We start from the raw sequence: 11,984 nt of genomic DNA, 5'->3' as shown, positions 1-11,984 counted from the left end.
TTAGTATAGACCACCAGTCATTATCATTAGTAGACTTAGTTTAGCACCACAAGGCTCATTATCATTAGTATGACTTATTTATAGAACCACCATGTTCCAATATCCATTAGTAGACTTAGTTATAAGAACCACCATGTCATTTCTCATTTAGTATACTTTAGTATAGCACCACCAGGTCATTATCATTAGTAGACCTTAGTTATAGAACCACCATGTCATTATTTCATTAGTAGACTTAGGTATTAAAACACCAGTCATTATCTTAGTTAGACTTAGTATAGAACCAACCATGTCATTTATCATATTATAGACTTAGTATGAAGCACCACCAGGTCATTATTCATTAAGTAGGGATTAGTATAATAACCACCATGTCATTATCTTAGTAGATTAGTATAGAAACCACCAGGTCATTATCATTATAGACTTAAGTAATAGAACCACCAGGTCATTAATCATTAGTAGACTTAGTAATAGAACCCAACAAGGTCATTATCATTAGTATACTTAGGTAATAGAAACACCAGCGTCATTATCATTAGTATGACTTAAGTTATAGAACCACCATGTCATTACATTAGTATACTTATATAGAGACCACCAGGTCATTATCATTAGCGTAGACTTAGTATTAGAACCCACAAAGGTCATTATCATTAGTAGACTTAGTATAGAAACGCACCAGGTCATTACATTAGTTAGACTTAGTTATAGAACCACCATGTCATTATCATTAGTATAATACTTAGTATAGAACCACCAGGTCATATATCATTAGTAGATTAGTATAGAACCACAAGTCATTATCAATTAGTAGACTTAAGTATAGAACCACCAGGTTCATTATCATTAGTAGACTTAAGTATAGAAACCACAAGGTCATTATCCATTAACGTAGACTTAGTATAGAACCACAAGGTCATTATCATTAGTAGACTTGTATAGAACCAACCAGGTCTTATCATTAGTAGAACTTAATATAGAACCCACCATGTCATTATCATTGAGTAAGACTTAAGTATAGAAACCACCAGGTTCATTATCATTAGTAGACTTAGTATAGGAACCACCAGGGTCATTATCCATTAGTAAAGAACCACCATGTCATTATCATTAGTAGACTTAGTTATAGCACCACCAGGTCATTATCATTAGTAGACTTAGTATAGAACCAACCATGTCATTATCATTAGTAGACTTAGTATAAGAACCACAAGGTCAATTATCATTAGTAGAACTTAGTATAGAACGCACCAGTGTATTATCATTAGTTAGACTTAAGTATAAGAACACCATGTCATTATTCATTAGTATAGAACACCAGTCATTATCATTTAGTTAGACTTAGTATAGAACACAAAGGTTCATTATCATTAGTTTAGACTTAGTGTATAGAACCACCAGGTCATTATCATTAGTAGACTTAGTATAGAACCACCATGTCATTATCACTAGTATAGAACCACAAGGTCATTACATTAGTAGACTTAGTATAGAACCACCATGTCATTATCATTTAGTAGACTTAAGTATAGCACCACCAGGTCATTATCATTAGTACTTAGTATAGAACCACCAGGTCATTATCATTAGTAGACTGAGTATAGAACCACCAGGTCATTATCTTGCCATTAGTAGACTTAGTATAGCACACCAGGTCATTATCATTAGTAGATTCAGTATAGAACCACCATGTCATTTTATTAGTAGACTTAGTATAGCACCACCAGGTCATTATCATTAGTACTTAGTATAGAACCACCAGGTCATTATCATTGTAGACTTAGTATAGAACCACCAGGTCATTATCATTAGTAGACTTAGTATAGAACCACCATGTATTACATTAGTAGACTTAGTATAGAACCACCATGTCATTATCATTAGTAGACTTAGTATAGCAACCACCAGGTCATTATCATTAGTAGACTTAGTATAGCACCACCCAGGTCATTAATCATTAGTACTTAGTATAGAACCACCAGGTCATTATCATTAGTAGACTTAGTATAGCACCACCAGGTCATATATTAGTAGACTTAGTATAGAACCACCATGTCATTATCATTAGTAGAACTTAGTATAGAACCCACAAGTCATTATCATTAGTAGACCTTAGTATAGAACCACCAGGTCATTATCATATTAGTAGACTTAGTATAAACGCACCATGTCATATCATTAGTATAAACCACCATGTCATTATCATTAGTAGACTTAGTATAGCACCACCAGGTCATTATCATTAGTACTTAGTTAGAACCACAAGGTCATTATCATTAGTAGACTCTGTATAGAACCACCATGTCATTATCATTAGTATAGAACCACCAGGTCATTAATCAATTATGCTTATAGAACAACCAGGTCATTATCATTAGTATAGAAACCACCAGGTCATTATCATTAGTAAGAACAACCATGACATTATCTTAGTATAGAACCACCAGGTCATTATCATTAGTTATAGGAACCACCAGGTCATTATCAATTAGCAACCTTATAGATCCACCTCTCGTGTTCTCCAGAACCCCCCCCCACTCGTGGTATCTCAGAACCACCCTCGTGCATCCCCAGAACCACCCCCTCGTGGTATCTCCAGAACCACCCCCCTCGTGGTATCTCCAGAACCACCCCCCTCGTGGTATCTCCAGAACCACCCCCCTCGTGGTATCTCCAGAACCACCCCTCGTGGTATCTCCAGAACCACCCCCCTCGTGGTATCTCCAGAACCACCCCCCTCGTGGTATCTCCAGAACCACCCCCCTCGTGGTATCTCCAGAACCACCCCCCTCGTGGTATCTCCAGAACCACCCACCCTCGTCGTGTGTATCTCCAGAACCACCCCCCTCGTGGTATCTCCAGAACCACCCCCCTCGTGGTATCTCCAGAACCCCCCCTCGTGGTATCTCCAGAACCACCCCCCTCGTGGTATCTCCAGAACCACCCCCCTCGTGTATCTCCAGAACCACCCCTCGTGGCATCTCCAGAACCACCCCTCGTGGCATCTCAGAACCACCCTCGTGCATCCAAACACCTCCTCTCACCGTCCACAGTGTGCTCCTCCAGGCGTGTGTGTGTGGGATCAATCTTCTTCTGGTGTTCAGCAGTCAGAGTTCCTCTAGAGAACACCACCTCCACTTCCACACTCAACTGGAGCTGTAACACACAGAGCTCTGTTAACTTCTTATGGCTGGGGCAGTATTGAGTAGCTTGGATGAAATAAGGTGCCAGAAGTAAACTGCCTGCTACTCAGGCCAGAAGCTAATATATGCATATTATTGCTAGATTTGGATAGAAAACACTTTGAAGTTTCTAAACTGTTTGAATGATGTCTGTGAGTATAACAGAACTCATATGGCAGGCAAAAACCCGAGAAAAGATCCAACTAGGAAGTGGGAAATCTGAGGTTTGTAGGTTTGCCTATCCAATATACAGTGTCTATGGGGTCATATTGCACTACCTAAGACTTCCACTAGATGTGGCTCTCTGCAAAATCACCGATGTTTTGGAAGCAAAACATTACTGAACATACGCGCCAATGTAAACTGAGATTTTTTGAATATAATATGAACTTTTATCAAACAAAACATACATGTATTGTGTAACATGAAGTCCTATGAGTGTCATCTGATGAAAGATCATCAAAGGTTAGTGATTAATTTTATCTCTATTTCTGCTTTTTGTGACTCCTGTCTTTGGCTGGAAAAATGGCTGTGTTTTTCTGTGACTAGGTGCTAACCTAACATAATCGCATGGTATGCTTTCGTCGTAAAGCCTTTTTAAAATCGGAAACTGTGGTGGGATTAACAACAAGTTTATCTTTAAAATGGTGTATAATACTTGTATGTTTGAGGAATTTTAATTATGAGATTTCTTTTGTTTGAATTTGGCGCCCTGCACTTTCACTGGCTGTTGTCATATCTATCTCTCTCTCTCGCTCTCACACACACAACTATATTAACTCTCTCACACACATCTCTGTTAACTCACACACACAGCTGTGTTACCTGCAGCTGAGCTAGCTGGTTGATCTGGGTGGACAGGTAGCCATGCCCTGTATGTCTCAGTGGTCTTCCACCACAAGGGAACTCCCACAGCGATCACCACCACTGCTATGGCCAGGGCCGCCAGACGCCCTCGGTGACGCTCTGCAACACACACTTATATGAGACTACCAGGGAATCCCACAGCGATCCACAGCCTGTAGGTCATCTATTTATTTATTATTTCACCTTTATTTAACCAGGTATTTCTATATTATAATATATATATATATATAACCCTAACCCTTTATTTAACCAGGTAGGATAGTTGAGAACAAGTTCTCATTTACAACTGCGACCTGGCCAAGATAAAGCAAAGCAGTGCGACAAACACAGAGTTACACATGGAATAAACAAAACGTACGGTCAATAACACAATAGAAAAAGAAAGTCTATATACAGTGTGTGCAAATGGCATGAGGAGGTAAGGCAATAAATAGGTCATAGTAGCGAAGTAATTACAATTTAGCAGATTACACTGGATTGACAGATGAAGCAGATGATGATGTGCAAGTAGAGATACTGGTGTGCAAAAAAAGCAGAAAAGTAAATAAAACAATATGGGGATGAAGGTAGGTAGATTGGATGGGTTATTTACAGATGGGCTATGTACAGCGATCGGTTAGCTTGCTCAGATAGCTGATGTTAATGTTTAAAGTTAGTAAAGCCAAATGTAAGTCTCCAGCCATCTACTGACGGGACATCTACTGACAGGACATCTACTGACAGGACATCTACTGACAGGACATCAATACTTGACAGGACATCTACTGACGGGACATCTACTGACGGCCATTCTACTGACGGGACAACATCTACTGACGGCCATCTAACTGACGGACATCTACTGACATCTACTGACGGCCATCTACTGACGGGCCATCTACTGACGGGCCATCTACTGACATCTACTGACGGGCCCATCTACTGACAGGCCATCTACTGACGGGCCATCTACTGACGGGCCCAATCTACTGACGGGACATCTACTGACGGGCCATCTACTGACGGGACATCTACTGACATCGCTACTGACGGCCATTCTACTGACGGGCCATCTACTGACGGGCCAATCTACTGACGGGCCATCTACTGACGGCGCATCTACTGACGGGCATCTACTGACGGGCCATCTACTGACGGCACATCTACTGACGGGACATCTTTACTGACGGGCGCACTTCTACTGACGGGCCATCTACTGACGGGCCATCTACTGACGGGACATCTACTGTCATCTACTGACGGGCCATCTACTGACGGGCCATCTACTGACGGGCCACATCTACTGACGGGACATCTACTGACGGGCCATCTACTGACGGGCCATCTACAGACGGGCCATCTACTGACGGGCCATCTACAGACGGGACATCTACAGACGGGACATCTTACAGACGGGCCATCTATCTGACGGGCCATCTACTGACGGGCCACTACTGACGGGCCATCTACTGACGGGCCATCTTACTGACGGGCCATCTACTGACGGGCCATCTACTGACGGGCCATCTACAGAGCGGGCATCTACAGACGGGACATTTCTAACTGACGGGCCATCTACTGACGGGCCATCTACTGACGGCCATCTACTGACGGGCCATCTACTGACGGGAACATCTACTGACGGGACATCTACTGACGGGACCTCTACTGACGGGACATCTACTGACGGGCCATCTACTGACGGGCCAGTCTACTGACGGGCCATCTACTGACGGGCCATCTACTGAACGGGCCACTACTGACGGCATCTACTGACGGGACATCTACTGACGGGCCATCTACTGACGGACATCTACTGACGGGACATTATGACGGGCCATCTACTGCGGGCCATCTACTGACGGGCCATCTACTGACGGGCCATTACTGACGGGCTCTCTACTGACGGGCCATCTACTGACGGGCCATCTACTGACGGGCCATCTACTGACGGGTCATCTACAAGCCATCTGAAAGGTCCCTTACCTTCATATCAACAATAAATTATCTTTTAAATAAAAAGATACACTTACTGTAGCTGTTTTGCACAAATTCATAAGGCTGTGGGCATCCAGCCGAGGAACCCCACTTCCTCCCAAGTTAACGTTATCTTTCCATAGATGTTCGGAGCACACTAGATAACTGGCACTGTGGTCAACTCTGCCTAAACAAGCGCAGGAACATGGAGATATGGCCGTATGGGAGAACTAACCCTATAAAAAAAAATGTGTAGTAATTTAACCTTTTGGGGGTTTTTTTAATGATTATTTCTCGCTGATATGAAAGATACGTTCCTTATGTTTCCAAAACCGTACTTCGAGTTGCCGTTCAGACCGCGCGTCAGGGCTGTTAACAGAAAGGCCCCGGTAAAGTGCACGCTATGGTCAATAGACAGGAAATAAAGCCGTAGTTATCGGCTATGACAGGGAAAGCTAGCTAGCTAGCCAACTCTCTGGGCACAACACTACAACTATGAAACAAAGAACCATTTGCAAATAGTCAATAACAGCTGCCTATTCATTCTCTTCTGAACTAGTGTTCTAAATGTGTGTTTATAGCGCTAAAACTGCGGTAGTTTAAAGAAAACAACGCATTATTGTGCCCGAGGCTAGACTCACCCACTTCTATCGCCGCCATCTTTCTCAACGCAACTGGGCAGGGCTAGAAGGTCAGGAGACAGCTGTCCAATCGAAAACTCGCAATTCCCCCCCCATCCTACCCAATCACGAATCAAAAGGCGGGCTTTAAATATCAAGGGGAGATTCTCGTCCATCTTCTTTAATTTAACCTTTAWTTAACTAGGCAGGTTAATTAAGAACAMATTCTTATTTACAATGACAGCCTACCCGGTGTCATTGGTAACTGCACACCCCATACAATTGCAATCAGTCGATATAATCGACAACTATCATCRGAAATCAAGCGATATGAATCAGACAKTGRGGCGCCGCCTGACCTATTRGTAGTTGGCCAGAAGGTTCAAATCAACRTTTCATATCGTGGTGTAAATGTACTGTACTGACCATAACGCGAGGTCACATTTCCTGCATGGCCTACAACCAGTCCTCCCTTGCCCGCCATAGGAAGCAAAATGGCAATTAATAAAAAAATAAGTGAGCATTGCATTTGCAGCTCCTAAATTAATAAAAACATTTAAAACATAGTTAWAAACGTCACCTCTGAACTAGCTCCGACTACTCGTGGCCCAGCTGGCTAGCTTTAGTGAMATTGCTAGACCGTGGTTGCGTTCCAGGATGCAGGTCGATTCGGGTGCGTTCCAGGATGCAGATCGACTCGGGTGCGTTCATTTGCTAGGCTGCGGTTGCGTTGCTTTCCCGCGGGCGCGTCGCAGGTCTACACGGGTACTTTCCAGGTGGTCTTCATCGCTTCATAATTTCTGGGTGTATTAAAACGGATTGTTAACATAACAGATTAGCATAATTGGTTCAGATTATTTGATGATTTATTTATTTTATGATTTATTGACCTCTACTTTTATGTATTTTGTACAAATCCCAAATCACTATTGCAGTGCTGACCAACTCTGTTCCTGGAGAGCTACTATCCTTTAGGTTTTCACTCCAAACCCTAGTAGTAACTAACGTGATTCAACGTATCAACCAGTTAGTTAGCTAGCGAGATAAACAAAACCCGACTCCCATTCAAACCCAGAATCCTATACTGGATTTCTTCAGACTTCCAAGACCACGCTTGGATGGCCACGCTTGGATGGCCACGCTTGGATGACCACGCTTGGATGGCCACGCTTGGATGGCCACGCTTGGATGGCCACGCTTGGATGGCCACGCATGGATGGCCACGCTTGGATGGCCACGCATGGATGGCCACGCTTGGATGGCCACGCTTGGATGGCCACGCTTGGATGACCACGCTTGGATGGCCATGGATGGCCACGCTTGGATGGCCACGCTTGGATGGCCGTGGATGGTCGTGGATGGTCGTGGATGGTCGTGGATGGCCTTGGATGGATGGCCAGTGTTGGAACATATCCAATTTCACCTTGTAAATCTTGGTTCGGACAAAACTAACATGATTTTTTTTTTTTTATGCATACTAGCAAAGTCACTACATAACATAACACTAAACAATACATTAATTGCACTATAACGACGACAAGCGGTGCCCGTAAACGTTTAGAGCCTACGTAAAACTGTCCCAACAGCAGAGCTTTCTGTTCAGCACAGTGGAGTGAATCCTTACCGCCGCTACACCTGGCTATCAGCGGGGCCTTGTCTGGCAGCAAAACAGTTCAGCCTCGTTTACTGCCTTTTCAAAACATAGCTGATGTGGCTGACCATATCTCCCTGGAATATTACATCAGCAGCAGCATATAAGACATTTTTAGACTCACCTTGTTGTGCGCGGCGGTCCGTCGTTGGCAAATTTTGTCATCAAAAGAAAAAGAATTTACAATTCCGAGTTGGATGACCGTTCAAAACGTCAGTTCCCAGTTTGACTTCCCAGTTGCAATGCTTGCGGTTAGACCACTGTCACTGATTCCTTCCAAACAACTCGTTGTTGAATTTGCCATTTCCAACTTGTTGTGTGATGTTAATGACCAATGGTCGATGAGCACCGATACGTTTTATCTATATTTTTCTCTTCATATGACAATTATTAAAAAGGAYTTGCCAGTCGACTTGATTCATGATGATGACTGCTAGCTAAGATGGTGAACAGTGGCGGTTCTAGCTGTCATTTYTATTCTATACATTTGGAACAACACAAATAAATAATCATGACATTTAAAACTACATAAATATAAAAATATCAATTTTTTAAAGACTCATAAATATCAACATCTCTAGTGGCTCCTTTTAGTCTACCTCTAACCACTGAGGTATAGACCTGGAACAGGATGTACTGATACTCTAGTGGTGGCCCTAGTCTACCTCTAACCACTGAGTTATAGACCTGGAACAGGATGCTGTATACTCTAGTGTGCCCTAGTCACCTCTAACCACTGAGGTGATAGACCTGGGGACAGGAATGTCTGAATACTCTAGTAGGCCGTCTACCTTAACCAGCAGGTATAGACCTGGGGAACAGGACTGTCTATACTCTTAGTGGTCCTAGTACCTCTAACCACGGATAACCCTGGAACAGAGATGTCTGATACTTATGGCCCTAGTCTACTCGACCACTGAGGTATAGCCATGCGGGAACGGATCGTCTGATTACTCTAGTGCCCTAGTCTACCTTCAACCACTGACGTATAACGCTGCGGAACAGGAATGTCTGATACTTTAGTGCCCTGTTCACCTCTAACCGACTGAGGTATAGACCTGTCGGAACAGATTGTCCTGAACTCTAGTGGCCCTAGTCATACCTAAACCAACTGAGGCTATAGACCTGGGCGAACAGGGATGTCTGATACCTCTAGTGGCCCTAGTCTACCTCTAAACCACTGAGTATAGACCTGGCAGGAACAGGATGTCTGTACCTCTAGTGGCCTAGTCTACCTCCTAACCACTGACCGGTACTCACGACTGGGAACAGATGTCTGATACTCTATGCCCGATCATACCTCTAACCACTGAGGTATAGACCTGGGACAGGGATGTCCTGACACCTATGCCTAGTCTACCTCTAACCCTGACGGTATAGACTGAACAGGATCTGATACACTATGGACAGTCACCGTCTAACCACTGAGGATAGACCTGGGCAACAGCATGTCTGATACTCTATGGTCCTAGTCTACCTCTAACCACTGAGGTATAGCCACCATGGGGAAACAGGGATGTCTGATACTCTAGTGGCCCTAGCTCCTACCCTGCGTAACCATCTGAGGTATAGACCTGCTGGAACAGGATGTCTGATACTCTAGGTCGCCTAGTCTACCTCTAAACCCACTGGAGGTATAGACCTGGGGAACAGGATGTTCTGATACTCTAGTGGCCCTAGTCTACCTCATAACCATTGAGGTATAGACCTGGGGAACAGATCCTGATTACTCTAGTGCGCCTAGTCTACCTTAACCACTAGTATAGACCTGGGAACAGGATGTCTGATTACTCTAGTGCCTAGTCTACCGCTAACCACTGAGGTAATAGACCTGGGGAACAGATGTCTGAACTCTATTGGCCCTAGTCTACCTCTATACCACTGAGTATAGGACCTGTGGGAACAGGATGTCTGATACTCTTAGTTGCCCTAGTCTCTACCTCTGAACCACTGAGTATTAGACCTGGGGAAACGATGTTGCTATACTCTAGTGACCCTCATCTACCTCTACCACTGAGGTATGATCCTGGAAAGATGTCTGATACTTTCCCCTAGTCTACCTCTAACACTAGGTATAGCACCTGGAGGAACAGATGTCTGAACTTAGTGGCCCTAGCTCTACCTCTAACCACTGGAGGTATAGACCTGGGGAAGCAGATGTCTGATACATCTAGTGGCCGCATACGTTCTATCCTCTAACCATCTGAGGTTATAGACTTGAGGGACAGCAGATGTCTGATATCATTCAGTCCCTAGCTTCTACCTCTAAACCACTGAGGTAGATAGACCTGGGAACAGGATGTCTGATACTCTAGTGCCCTATCTATAACACGGGTACCTGAATGTCGATCTCTAGTTTGGGGCCCCAGTCTTTTACCACTGAGATATGATAAGACGCTGCGGGATCAAGATGTTCTCTACTGTTATTTTTCAAGGTAATCTACCTCACGTTCGCCATACTCCGTTCATTGGACCGTCTATTTGGTTTTAATCAAATCAAATTTGTGTTTTCTCAAATGCTTTGTAAAACACAGTTAGACTTACAAGTGCCACAATGCAGAGAAGATGTTCTATTTTCAACAATGCAGAGAAAAAGAAAATAAGAACTTAATTGCAAAGTTAACACTTAATAAAAATACAATGGGAGTAACGATAACTTGTCTATTATAAAAATTCGAGCACACAGCCATCAATCTCCAAGACAAACATCCAAGTAGAATGGCCCGTACTGAAGGCTCAGTGACTTTCACACTGCACCGTCATAGGAATTCCACCCCTTTCCAACAAGTCAGTTAGAATTGAGAATTTTCCAGACCATTGCTGTGTAGTAGAAGGAGGGTGCCACTCTAAACGTATGCTGCTCTGGTCATTAGACACCATTTAGACAGCACTGTCTAGGGCGGTTGCGACACGCTCTGTGATATTCCTTAACTGTGTTATGGCCTGAGTAGTAGACACGTACTGTGTCTATGGTGTACACCACAGGAGGTTAACCATTTGTTCCACAACTTTGGAAGGATGCTTGGGGTCATTGTCCATTGGGAAGACCCATTTGACCGACCGAAGCTTTTAACCTTCCTGACTCTGATTGCTTAACTGCTGCAATATATGCATGAATAATTTTATCCTTTCTCATGATGCCATCTATTTTGTGAAGTGCACACAGTCCCTCCACTGCAGCAAAGCCACCCCTACAATGATGCTAGCCACCCCGTGCTTCACGTTGGGATGTTTTCTTCAGCTTGCAAGCCTCCCCCTTTTTACTCCAACATACGAGTCATTATGGCGCAAACAGTTCTATTTTTGTTTTCATCTACCAGAGGACTTTCTCAAACAGTATGATCTTTCCCCATGTGCAGTTGCAAACCGTAGTCTTGGCTTTTTGTATGTGGTTTTAAGCAAGTGGCTTCTTCCTGCTTGAGTGACCTTTCAGTTATGTTGAATATTGGACTCGTGTTTACCTGTGGATATAGATCATTTTGTACCTGTTCCTCCAGCATCTACACCAAGTCCTTGCGTGGTTCTGGGAATTGATTAGCAATTTTTCGCACCATAGCTACGTCATCTCTGGGAGACAGAACGCGTCTCCTTCTCAGAACGCTTCCTCCTCCTTGACTCTTGGTTGACAGTGTTGGGGGGAGGTAATTGGTTGACTCGAGTGCCAAATCACACACAAATTTTTCTATTCGTCTTGTTACTTCTTTT

The 11,984-nt window shown here is 43.6% G+C and overlaps 1 long non-coding RNA gene across 1 annotated transcript; it reads right to left on the bottom strand.

The window, feature by feature from the left end:
• Positions 1 to 3,047: 3,047 nt before the first annotated feature.
• Positions 3,048 to 6,759, bottom strand: LOC112076174 (uncharacterized). The gene is made up of 3 exons (XR_002895123.2): positions 6,650 to 6,759; positions 4,011 to 4,151; positions 3,048 to 3,159 (listed from the first exon to the last, which is right to left on the bottom strand). It is a non-coding gene; the product is annotated as an uncharacterized lncRNA (long non-coding RNA).
• Positions 6,760 to 11,984: the final 5,225 nt, after the last annotated feature.

This window comes from Salvelinus sp. IW2-2015, unplaced genomic scaffold (genome assembly GCF_002910315.2).
Source record: "Salvelinus sp. IW2-2015 unplaced genomic scaffold, ASM291031v2 Un_scaffold3604, whole genome shotgun sequence".
In the NCBI taxonomy this organism is placed as follows: domain Eukaryota; kingdom Metazoa; phylum Chordata; class Actinopteri; order Salmoniformes; family Salmonidae; genus Salvelinus; species Salvelinus sp. IW2-2015.
Note: the sequence above shows the minus strand (reverse complement) of the source record. Positions and strands in the feature narration are given on the sequence as shown.